This window comes from Anolis carolinensis, chromosome 3 (assembly GCF_035594765.1).
Source record: "Anolis carolinensis isolate JA03-04 chromosome 3, rAnoCar3.1.pri, whole genome shotgun sequence".
In the NCBI taxonomy this organism is placed as follows: domain Eukaryota; kingdom Metazoa; phylum Chordata; class Lepidosauria; order Squamata; family Dactyloidae; genus Anolis; species Anolis carolinensis.
In genome coordinates this window covers 200,769,862-200,783,594 of record NC_085843.1, presented here as the reverse complement: position 1 = coordinate 200,783,594, position 13,733 = coordinate 200,769,862, and positions in this window count along the sequence as shown.

Below are 13,733 nucleotides of genomic sequence, written 5' to 3'. Positions count from 1 at the left end.
GACGGCGTTGTCCGTAGACACCTCCAAGGTCATGTGGCTGGCATGACTGCATGGAGCGCCGTTACCTTCCCGCCGGAGCAGTATCTATTGATCTACTCACATTGGCATGTTTTCGAACTGCTAGGTTGGCAGAAGCTGGAGCTAACAGCGGCCGCTCATGCTGCTCCGGGGGTTTGAACCTAGGACCTCAGTGGTTTAACACACTTCGCCACCGGAGCTCCTTAGGACACACTTATTTGGGGATTTTCTTGCCGAGATTTGTTCGGGGAAGGGGGTAGTTTTGCCTACCTCTGAGGCTGAGATTATGACTTGCCCAGGATCATCAATTGGTTTTCATGGCTGAACAAAGATTCTAAATTTGGTCTGCAAAGTCATAAGGCAAGCACACACTGACATATATTTTGGGGCTGATTCCCATGTGCCAGACACCAGATTGACTTTGGGTAGTTTTCCCATAGGCGCTCTGTCATGGAGGCGGGAAGGAATCCCTACCACCTGACAAACCCAACTCTTTAATGCAGGGTCTCAGCATTTCTAGGCAGCCACCTTAACAGTTTCCCAGAGCAACGCAGCACTGAAGGGGTGGGGGAGAAAGAAGTACCATAACTCTGCCCTTACCTTTTCAGCACCCTCCATCACTCCAGCTGAGGCTATAGCAAGCAGAGAACAGGCAGGAGATATTGACAAGCTGGAAGATGTCCAGAGGAGGGCAACTAAAACGATCAAAGGTTTTGAGACCCTGCATTAAAGAGTTGGGTTTGTTTAACCTGCAGGAGAGAAGGTTGAGAGGAGACATGATAGCCATATATAAATACGTGAAAGAATGTCATAACGAAGAGGGAGTAGGCTTGCTTTCTGCTGCCTTGGACACTAGGACTCAAAACAATGGATTCAAATTACAGGTAAGGAGATTCCAACTGAACATTAGGAAGAACTTCCTGAATGTAAGAGCTGTTCAGCAGTGGAACTCACTGCCTTAGAATGTGTTGGAAGCACATTCTGAAGTACAGTAGAGTCTCACTTATCCAAGCCTCGTTTATCCAAGTAGTCAATGTTTTGTAGTCAATGTTTTCAATATATCATGATATTTTGGTGCTAAATTCGTAAATACAGTAATTACAATATAACATTACTGCATATTGAACTGCTTTTTCTGTCAAATTTGTTTTAAAACATGTTTTTGTACTTAATTTGTAAAATCATAACCCAATTTGATGTTTAATAGGCTTTTCCTTAATCCCTCCTTATTATCCAAGATATTTGCTTATCCAAGCTTCTGCCGGCCTGTTTAGCTTGGATAAGTGAGACTCTACTGTAGTAGTAGTAGTAGTAATGGACATGTTAGCTGTGGAACTCTACAATAGCAGATTGTTGGATTAGGTAGTCTTTGAGGAATTTTCTTATACTATAACAGGAGGAACTTACAAATGAAAGGATTTATTTGACTGAAGCCCCATCTACAGTGCCATATAATGCAGTTTCATAAAACAGTTTGATTATATAAAAGTGCATTGTATGAGTCTACTGCATTATGAAACTGTATTATATGGCAATGTAGATGTGGCCTGACTCCCTTACCTCATATGTAATATTTCAAGGCACATCTGAGTCCTGAAACATCAAATCCATTGTCAATTCAATTATCTGGTGATCGAAAGGAAGTGGTGAGAGGTAAGTGAATGTTATTGTTTCTGTTGTATTAATAACATTGTCTGATTTAATGGCAGCCCTATTAGTATTATACTAAGAATCAATTTCCCTAAATAAACTATGTATAAAAAGCTCACTAACTATTAAGGGGGAATTAATTAACAGTCGGCAATTCCCTCCTTAAATGGTATTCATTGGTGCCTCATTCCGACTCCCCTGCATTCACAATGCAAAGTGCATTCAGCACAAACGGCAGACAAATATGTGGCCTATTAAGGTTTACAGACTTGGTGGGACTTTGCTTTTAATTCCAGTGTTTTCATTCTCTTTTGTGCCGGTGCTGGTTGGCTGCCTTTTCACTCTTTGCTTGGCCCTTAGACAATTATGTAACTGGTATCTTTAGAAGCATTCAAGTGTGCTGGAAATACACAAAAGAAGACCTCTTTCAATATATGATGACTGGTGTGTTTGCCAACAACCCAACTTCATTAGAAAATTGGCACGTCCACTCAGCTACCATGTGACACACCGTTAACCGTGGCTATTTGTTGCCTTAATGCGCAAGTACTCAGGGACCAAACTGATAAGGGAGAAACTCTTCCAGATCTACTGAACTACACGCTTAGGGTGGCACAGAGCCTTGCAATATTGAAAATCAATAGTCATGTGACAGTTTAAAGATCAGAGGTTTCCTGAATTAACTTTCTGGTACTAAATTACTAGCCTCTGCTTTATTTTATTTTCAAAGTGCTAAATGTATATATGTTTTAGATTGCACAGTTAAAGATCATCTGTAACAGTGAACACGGTAATGAAACAAAGATAGTGACAATCAAAGCATCGCAGAAGCTAATGCTGATCTCATTTGAATATATTCTGTTTTTTTATTAGAAATCTGGAGATAGTATTAGAGCATGCAGCATTATCAAGCTTTACCACTTTGTTAATAAAGTTAATCTAATGACAATATAACAGAATCCTTTAAACACCATTAATCCTACAATGACAAAAGATGCACAACTCTGTCCTATTCAGAGAAAAGATAGATCTCTGTATTTTAAAATAAATCAATGCTCTGATGTAGCTTCAAATACAAATTGGTAGAATTCCTACAGAAACCTACCTGCCTAAACAGTATTCACAGCTTTAAATGTTATATGTAGGTTATAATTAAGTTATGATAAACCACAGTCTGTCTGGTCTGGGAAGGGGAAAATGGGAAGATTCTTGCTGGACATTTCATGTTTTGTTCATCTTCTGGAGAAGACATTTCAAACCTTTTAACAAGCCTTTTGCACTGGATTGGAGATCTGCATCCTATTATGATGTATGTGGGCATAGATTGTCATACACGTATGGAAAGAAGTTTTCTGGAAAATGCATAATGGTCATTTCTAGCTGACAGTAGCATGGATGGAATTTTTGTGAGGCTCTGACAACATTGATCTCTAAGGAAGGAGATGGTTAAGGGATTGAATTGTCCTCCAAAGATCAGATTGGAAGAGCAAAAGACAATTCCGTACCTTCAGGATTAATAAACAGGCCTCCCAACTCTTTTTGTGTGCCTTTTCATGCTGGCTGATTAGTCCATTCTGAATTTTTCATCTTCTGAAGTAACTTAGGACCCTTCCATAGAACAAGCCCTATGAGGAGAGGCTTAAAGAACTGGGCATGTTTAGCCTGCAGAAGAGAAGGCTAAGAGGAGACATGATAGCCATGTACAAATATGTGAGGGGAAGTCATAGGGAGGAGGGAGCAAGCTTGTTTGCTGCTGCCCTGCAGACTAGGACACGGAACAATGGCTTCAAACTACAGGAAAGGAGATTCCACCTGAACATCAGGAAGAACTTCCAAATGATGAGAGCTGTTCGGCAGTGGAACTCTCTGCCCCGGACTATGGTAGAGGCTCCTTCTTTGGAGGCTTTTAAGCTGGATGGCCATCTGTGGGGGGTGCTTTGAATGCGATTTCCTGCTTCTTGGCAGGGGGTTGGACTGGATGGCCCATGAGGTCTCTTCCAACTCTACTGTTCTATGATTCTATGATTCCACATAGCCATATAACCCAGAATATCAAGGCCGATAATCCGCAATATCTGCTTTGAATTGTGTTATCTGAGTCTACACTGTCATATAATCCAGTTCAATATGGATTTTATATAGCTGTGTGGAAGAGGCCTCAGGAAAGGGGAAGAGACATAGGTGTCTCTTGTACGATGATTACATTTGCTCCCTTTCAAATGTAACAAAGGAATGCTAATTATAATCTGAATGGTATAGATGACTGTGGGCTACCTCAAGGGGATTGAGATCTAAAATGAAAGGAATTCTTAGCTGACCAAAGCCACCACAGTGATCACTGATCTATCTTAGGACTTCTTCACATGGCCCCTGGGGCACGTCGCCCTGTGGTGCCCTGTGTGTCCTCCTTCTTTCCCTCATCATGTGGCGGGGAGAGGACAATGTGCGTTGGCACCCTGCCCTTATCATATGGGTAAAAGAGCACCAGCATGTGTTGCTGTGTTGCCCTTTCCCCCATCATATGGAGAAAAGAGCAAAAAATTTCACATTAATGTAATAATCACTCACTTGGTCTCAAACCAATGCCAGATCCGTCAATCCAATCATCCATGCAGGAAAAGTGGTGCTGCCCAATCCGGTCCCAAGCTGCATTATAGTGTCAGTATAGATGAGGCCTTGCAGACATAATAGAAATTAAACAGAATTTTTGTTGGATGACAAGTTGCTCACCAAGAGACAAGAACCCTATATCATAGTTTACAAATGCACAATTTGGATTGCACACTTGTGAATGTTTTGTATTCATGGCACCTACATACCCCTAGTTTATATGTAGGGACTGTAAAAATTTGCCATTCTCCATTGGCCAGAAAGCAGCCACTGTGATCAATGGGAGAGCATTTGCCTATTACTTGCATAAATTATTTTAGGGTGATGGGGAATTATCACAGGGACCCTGTTTCTACCTATCACAACGGGGACAGCGAATGGCAGGGGTTGGGAATAGCCACTAGCTATTTCTCAAGAAACAGATGGACAGATCAACATGCCCAGTAAATAGGAATGGAGGAGTCAAGCCAGAATTCAGTATATAGCACTGTAAATAAGGTGCTTATGCATACATAAAAGGCCCATTTGTGAAGCAGGAGAGACCCTACAGATGATTAGTATGACATGAAAGTTCTTTGCCACAAACATATTGAAATACCTTTCTTATTCATTCTGTGAAAGATGGTTTCTATCTTTTGATATATTTTTCATGCAACCAGGTTCAGTTGACTATGTTTTGCCCAAATGATCTCCTCTTGGATTTCATGTTAGCATATGTCTCTTTAAATGTGTGAGAAAGATCATAACATAATTAAAAAGAGAAGCTCTTTTGGTACTTTATGAAGTTTGGGCTTTTTTATTTGCCGTTTCAGGCATTTCGAACATATTGTGGAGATTTCCACATATCCCTCCCCCACTCTTTTCCTGCAATCATGGTAGCTAGATATGTTTCATTCATGAGTCTTGCAATTCCAGTCTTTCTAGAGAGCCCTAAAAAAATAATAAAAGCTTTGTGATTAAATTGTGCTGCCAATACGTGAGAGAAGACACCAACACAGGTGACAAATAACCTAAATATGGAACATGTGCAGAGTGTTGCATATTGCAATTGACCTTTTAAAACTCCACTTTCTCTAACAAGAGAGGTCTATAAGATCTAGCTTTCTCCATCACATTTTCTTCACTACATAATATAATTCCCCAAAATTCTGAAGTGATGTCTTTGAGGAATGGAAAAAGAAAGAGAGAAGAATAGGAAAATTAGTGTCTTGCAGAAGTATTTAACCCCTCACTCTGCATGTCTTTCCTTACTTTTGTTGTGTTATAATCTAGGACTGAAATAGATTTGACTGGTTTCTTTACTTCTTGATATATGCAAGATATTCAACACTATGAAGGTGCCAAATAAGAGCTAGAACCAAGGAACAATAAAATGTGTTCCTCAATACGTGTGTGTGTGTGTGTGCATGGGTGGGGAGTCATGGAAGAAGTCAGTGAACAATTGATTTGTTTGTTAAGTCCACAAGCATATTTGTCATTCTGGATGATGGGGGTGCATTGTGACTCTTTTAAGTACTCTTTCTCTGCTGATTTTATCTTGTTTCATTGTGTAATATATGATATTGTTTATTATTATTGATGGTAGGTTGCAAGCAATTCCTTCATGATCATTTATTGTTGCTCACACTTGGGAAATTAACAAAAGGTCTTCCCCAGCCCTCCTTGGCTTTTTCAGGATCCCTTTGCCCCATTCTTCTTTCCATTCACTCCCTGATTCAACAGTCCACACATTTTTGAGGTTTGGCGAGGTGAACTTGGAGCCAAAATGTAAAGCTAGCTATGCCTGTCCTTTGTCTTTTCCTTCTTACATACTGAAATGAAAGTCTTTTCAAATTAAAGTAGCAAAATATGTAGGATGGAGTCCTGTTGGACATTTGTAACTGTTATGTATTCATTATCTCTGCATAGTCTCCAGTTTAGGGGGTTACACAAGGATTGTGAAAATGTCTCTATCCCCTTATTAGAAGCAGTTGTTGGGATTGATGGAAGTTCATTCTCTTGATGAAGTGTCTACTTGATATTTTCACTTTCTCTCCATGTGAATGATTGCAGGCAGAAGGGTAATTTGTGATATGGGTCTTTTTTCTGCCTGTCATACCAGAGATCATTCACAGGAGGGAGGGAGAACATCAGACAGCTACTTCTCAATCAACAGAAGGTTGTTGTGGAAAGGATTGGTGATAAAGCTTTAGTGGAGAGACCTTTTTCCATGATAACTCTTCCAGGATATAATTTCCTTTTCTAGGGACAGATTTCCGTTAACTTCCTGTTGTCTCACCCCTGTTCTTAACTATAGACCTTATCAGACACAGAGGAGACTGCATCTTCTCCTTGTTTCTGCACATTGGCAAAATGGAGTCCCGTGGAGCCCATCACATGATGCAGGGCAACTTCTGGTGGGATTCCGTGAGGCTTCATTTCGTTCAGAATGGCTTTGGATGATACAAATAGGAATACAAAGAGGAAGCAGGAAAGGACAGAGAAAGGATAGGAAACCACATGGAATGAGAGGCCATCTGAAAAGACAGGGAAAGACAGTAGAGAATGAAGAAGGATGATTCCCTTCATTTCCCCCCTCTTTCCCCCTGTCTGTCTGATGAGGTCCTAAGAGTTGTATGTAAGTTGGATGTCTGTAACTCAGGAGCTGCCTGTGATTGCTATATATTCATAATCTTATTTACCTTCCAATTTAGGGGTCTATGCAGGAATGCTGAAAGTCTTGCAAACTCAACCTACTACCCTGTTTCCCCTAAAATAAGACATCCCCAGAAAATAAGACCTAATAGAGGTTTTGCTGAAATGCTAAATATAAGGCCTCCCCCAAAAGTAAGACCTAGCAAAATTTTTGTTTGGAAGCATGCCCACCAAACAGAACACCAGAGCATGCGGGATCGGTAAATATACGTACTGTAGAGTGTTGGACATGGAATTAATGGTAGTAACAAGAAAATCTTGATAGGATTCAGTTTGTCTGGTTATGCTGGTTTGTGATGACAACTAATGTACAGTATATAATAAATGTTCATTTTTTTTGTTCAATAATGAATGTGAATTCTTCTTCATGGAAAAATAAGACATCCCCTGAAAATAAGACCTAGAGCATCTTTGGGAGCAAAAATTAATATAAGACACTGTCTTATTTTTGGGGAAACACAGTAGTAAGCAATCATTGGGCTCACCCTTCTTGGCAAGAGGGGAGGAAGAAAGCATGCGATGATTCAGTAGTACAGAAGATTCCCTGCATATGCTCAGAGACAATCAAAGCATTTAAAACTAGGAATTCTCTTCCTTTGATTCACTTCTTCTTTGTAACCAGCCACTTACAGCTGGACTTGGGTCATCTAGCTAAAATGTACACTTAATTTCTTCAGGGTTGCAGCTACCAAAAATGAAATTGGAGCACAGCCCCTAATGAGGATTTTACCCACCTCATTAAATTTACTTTCAGCCATCAAATTTCTAGCACTGCAAGAACTTAACATTTCAGATGAACATTTAGAAATACTGACATTTAGGCCTTGAAAGAAAAATGGCATGCAAAGTGACCAAGGGAACATGAGCACAGCAAAAGTAAAGGGTTCTAGATGTGAACCATTTTCTATGCCTAGCTCTCTGTAATGCCAGAAAGTTGGGGACTGAAGGAAAAATTCATTTTGGGTGACAGAATTCATATAAGGGGCAATTGCCTCCTTTTGTCCTCCTGTAGCCCCATTCCTGTCTTTTCTTAATAAGTTCTGATGTCACTCTTTCATAACCTTTAATAAAAAAAGGCACCCAAGAGTAACCTGGCAGAGGTAGGAGAAGCGCTGCAGGTGAGTAAGATTCTAACTGAACAGGGAGTATGATGAAACTCCACATTTTAAAGACAGCCTATCCTAACCTGCTACTTTCTAGACATGTTGAATTTCCATGTCTCCAGGCATCAATTGTATTATGGGATTTGTAGTTCATCTAGATAACAATTCAAACTGGGGAGAAGTCCTAAGATTACTTTTGAAAGTGCAAATAACAAAATTGTTTGTAGGATTATTTGACATTCTCTGTAAGCTGAAAAGTTTTTTTTTACAGCATTGGCAGTAGAAGAGTTGTGAAGGAGTGGAGAAACACAGACTTTGGACCCCTTCACACAGGACTAAAACAGCTCAATTTTGCTGCTTTTGGTTGGACCTGGACGTGGACTGCCAAGCAACATCAGATGATGCTTGGCAGGCCCCGCTCACATTGCTCCCAAAGTGGAGGGGAAGTGCCAGAAGGTGCTTCCTCCACCACCATGGGGAGGAAAGTGTGTTTTGGGTAACTACGATGGAGCTACCCACACTTTCCTCCCCTTTTCCCCATATGATGGGGGAAAGGGTGGCAGGGAAAATCATGTTAAGCACATTGCCACCCTTTCTTCCATCTGATGGGGACAGGGTGCCAATGTACCTTGTACCTTCCCCACCATATGTTAAGGGAAGGAGGGAGGACATGCAGGGCACCGTGAGCTGTCTCACGTGCCTTCCCTTTTACCAGCGACTGCTGGCAAAATGGCATGACCCGAAAGGGCCGTGTGAAGAGGTCCTATCATTTGCTGGGTTGCAGCAGTGTGTCTGAAGTAAAGATTGTAATAAAACCTGAGCTGGGAAAGAATGTATACCTATATATATGTATATATGTATATATATACATATATATGTATGGGAAAGAATGAGATCAGCTAATCTTTCTCAACTGCGTTGTGTACCTGCCTACAACAGGCAAAATAGCAGCAGCTTCTTCTGGAATTATTCAGAGTTTGAATGAACAGTAGAACAGAGGAAAAGTGAATTAGTCTCACAGCTATCCTCAACATGAGATATATAGATGGGTATAACTCTGCATGTGTGTGCATGCGTGTATGCGAAGAGAGAGATGCATATATCTATTTATGCAACTCCATAACTGGCTGACTGATATTCTCACCTCCCTCATGCATGCAAACTCTGCTGCAAGGAGTATTGCAACAGGGATCCTATTTCTGTATGTGTTATAGCTCAGCCGTCAGGATCTGGCCCTCCACAGGAGTTAGAGTGGGACTCAGACACTGATTTAGATTTTGAGCCTCTCCGGGATTTGGATCAGAGCCCAATGGTTTTGCAGGTGCCTGAAGTTGTGGTTAGAGAGGAACAGCTAATTGGAGAACATTCCAATGTTAACTCAAGGCTAAATTCGCCAGATGGAGTTGTTGTAGGGAAGGATGAGTCTTTTGATCGGAGGCAATCTATCTCACAGGATAGGAGTCAAAGAGAAGTGCTGAGAAGAAGTAAATGTTTGACTCTCAAATGGGCTGAGAGGCCTGCTGTTGTGCTGCAGAAGAGGCCAGAAACATCTCCAGCCAGTCTGCCTGTTGCTGCCTCTGGACTCCTTGTGAGTAGACTGCGGCCCCAGGCCCTTTCCATCTGGGTGTGACTCAGCACTTCCTAAGAAGGACCATCTATAAAGCCTGAGTCCACAAGGCCCTGGCAGGGCTGAGAGGCCTGCTGTTGTGCTGCAGAAGAGGCCAGAAACATCTCCAGCCAGTCTGCCTGTTGCTGCCTCTGGGACTCCTTGTGAGTAGACTGCAGCCCCAGGCCCTTTCCATCTGGGTGTGACTCAGCACTTCCTAGGAAGGACCATCTATAAAGCCTGAGTCCACAAGGCCCTGGCAGGGCTGAGAGGCCTGCTGTTGTGCTGCAGAAGAGACCAGGAACATCTCCAGCCAGTCTGCCTGTTGCTGCCTCTGGACTCCTTGCCTACTGCCCCCCTCCCTTTTTCCCAGCGCTGGTGAGTGGACATAAGAAGGGAGGGAAGACTTTTAAAACTCCAAAGCCATCCGGAGGAAGAAGAAGGCAGAGGAACTGACTTTAAAATCATTCTGTCTCCTGCTGCAGGCCTACTGCCCTCCTCGCTTTCCCCAGCATTGGCTATTGAACTAAGAGTCTGTCTTACTGAGGTCCACTCATTATTTATATATTGCTGCTATAACAATCTTTAAATGCTGTTATAATAACTATTATGCACTGTGAAGCCTGGTCCCCCTGACTAGTTTACTAAGTCTATCATCTCTAATTGGTCCTGCCCTGGCACCTTATAATACCATATTGCACCATATTGAATTAGTTCACCATCATAATCCCCACTGCCTGCCTTGCACTTTAGTCAGCTCAGACCCCTATACCTATGCTGCTCATGCACCCTCTGCACTTTACAACTGCATTTGCACTTTGTATTGTTGGAGGGGGGTGGGGGAGGCTGGAGGGTTATGGGGACTGCAGGGTGGGGGAAGGGAATGGGTGTGAAAGGATGCCAATCTATAACAGAAAACTAGTAAACCAAATAACATCGTTTGGACCAGGGGAAGAGAAAGGGAAAGGACAGTGTGATAGGGGAGGAGGGTGTTCTGATGGGTGGGGAGCCCCTATAGAGGTGGTGTCTGGGAGGGGGAGATACGGGAAAGGGAGACCAAATCATTTAATTCGGCCTAGGGTTTTTGGTAGGACATTAATAGTTCCAAAACGGTCTCCTGACATAGCTAATCTGGGTAGCCAGGATGGCGGTCCCTCCAGGTTAAAGGTGGTGCTGTTTAATGCCAGGTCAGTGAACGGAAAAACATCTTTCATCCAAGATCTCATCTTGGATGAGCATGTAGACCTGGCATGTATTACGGAGACCTGGCTGGACGAGATGGGAGGAGTTAATCTCACCCAGCTCTGCCCGCCGGGTTATTCCGTACAGCACCAGCCGAGATCTGGAGGGAGGGGAGGTGGGGTCGCGGTGGTTTATAAGGATTCCATCCCCCTGACCAGGTGCCCCGTCCCACAGTCGACCATGTTTGAATGTGTCCACCTGAGGGTGGGAGACCGGGACAGATTAGGGATTCTGTTAGTGTACCGACCACCCCGCTGCACTACAGTCTCCCTGCCTGAGCTAGCTGAGGTGGTCTCGGGCCTGGCGTTGGAGTCCCGGCGGCTCATAGTGCTGGGGGACTTCAATGTCCATGCCGAGACCAACCTCTCAGGTGCAGCTCAGGACTTCATGGCCGCCATGGCAACCATGGGGCTGTCCCAATTAGTAACAGGCCCCACCCACAGTGCGGGACACACACTGGACTTGGTCTTCTGTCAGGGATGGGAGGAAGGTGGCGGTGTGGAGGAGCTCACCATCGCTCCGTTGCCATGGACCGACCATCACCTGATCAGGTTTAGACTTACTGCGCCCCCCAACCTCTGCAGGGGTGGTGGACCTAAAATGGTCCACCCCAGGAGACTTATGGATCCAGAAGGATTCCTGACGACTCTTGGGGAATTTCCCGCCTCCTCGGCAGGTGATCCTGTTGATGCTCTGGTCTCTCTCTGGAATGGAGAGATGACTAGGGCAATAGACACGATTGCTCCGGAGCGTCCCCTCTCGAGTAACCGAGCTAAACCAGCTCCTTGGTTTACTGAGGAGCTGGCAGCGATGAAGCGAAAGAAGAGGGAACTAGAGTGCGTGTGGCGATCAGGGTATAACGAGTCAGACCCAACACGGCTAGGCTCCTATCTTAGGGCATATGCCGCGGCAATCAAAGCTGCAAGGAGAGTCCACCTTGCGGCCAACATTGCGTCCGCACAGAACCGTCCGGCGGCGCTGTTCCGTGTCATCAGAGGGTTGTTAACTCCCACCAATCAAGGTGGGAGCCCTGATAACTCTGCAGCTCGCTGTGAAGCATTTGCTCGGTTCTTTGCGGACAAAGTCGCTCTGATCCGTTCCGACTTTGACACCATATTAACGGCAGTCTCTGAGGATGTAACGAGTGCACCTGCTTGTCCAGTTTTGTTGGATTCATTTCAATTGGTTGAGCTCGAGGATGTGGACAAGATCCTGGGAGAGGCGAGACCGACCACATGCATCCTAGACCCCTGCCCATCCTGGCTGGTGAGAGAAGCCAGAGGGGGTTTGGCCGAGTGGGTGAAGGTGGTGGTAAATGCCTCCCTTCGGGAGGGCAAGTTTCCAGCGAGCCTAAAAATGGCTGTGATCAAGCCGCTGTTGAAAAAGCCATCATTGGATCCCACTCAATTCGGAAACTTTCGGCCTATTTCCAATCTCCCCTATTTGGGCAAGGTCTTGGAACATGTGGTTGCTTCGCAGCTCCAGGGTTTCTTGGTTGACACTGATTTTCTGGATCCGGCACAGTCTGGCTTTAGGCCGGGACATGGTACTGAGACAGCCTTGGTCGCCTTAGTCGATGATCTACGCCGGGAACTGGACAGGGGGAGTGTGTCCCTGCTGGTTCTGCTGGACCTCTCAGCAGCCTTCGATACCGTCGATCACGGTATCCTTCTGGGACGCCTCACGGGAATGGGACTTGGAGGTACTGTTTTGCAGTGGCTCCACTCATTCCTGGAGGGTCGGTCCCAGATGGTGTCATTGGGGGAAGCCTGCTCGGCCCCACAACCGTTGACTTGTGGGGTCCCGCAGGGCTCTGTGTTGTCTCCCATGTTGTTTAACATCTACATGAAGCCGCTGGGAGAGATCATCAGGAGTTTCGGGGTGCGGTGTCATCTGTACGCAGATGATGTCCAGCTCTGTCACTCCTTCCCACCTGTCACTAAGGAGGCTGTCCAGGTCCTGAACCGGTGCTTGGCCGCTGTGTCGGACTGGATGAGGGCCAACAAATTGAAATTGAATCCAGACAAGACAGAGGTCCTCCTGGTCAGTCGGAAGGCTGAACAGGGTACTGGGTTACAGCCTGTGCTGGATGGGGTCACACTCCCCCTGAAGGCGCAGGTGCGCAGTCTGGGGGTGATCCTGGACTCATCGTTGAGCCTGGAGCCCCAGGTCTCAGCGGTGGCTAGGGGAGCCTTCGCACAATTAAAACTTGTGCGCCAGCTGCGACCGTACCTTGGGAAGCCGGACTTGGCCACGGTGGTACATGCCCTTGTTACATCTCGTTTAGACTACTGCAACGCACACTACGTGGGGCTGCCTTTGAAGACTGTTCGGAAGCTTCAATTAGTCCAACGGGAGGCTGCCAGGTTAATAACTGGGGCGGCGTACAGGGAGCGTACTACTCCTCTGTTACGCCAGCTCCACTGGCTGCCAATTAGCTACCGAGCACAATTCAAAGTGCTGGCTTTAGCCTATAAAGCTCTAAACGGTTCCGGCCCAGCTTATCTGTCCGAACGTGTCTCCCGCTACGACCCACCTCGAAGCTTAAGATCATCAGATGAGGCCCTGCTCGCGGTCCCGTCAGCCTCACAGGTGCGGCTGGCGGGGACGAGAGACAGGGCCTTTTCAGTGGTGGCTCCCCGCCTATGGAACGCCCTCCCCATTGAAGTCAGGCAGGCTCCCTCCCTCCTGTCTTTCCGAAAGAGGACAAAAACGTGGTTATGGGACCAGGCATTTGAGCATGAGTAGCAGCAAAAATGAGATAAGAATATATGACCTACTGACAGACCCCACATGAACATGGAAAGCGC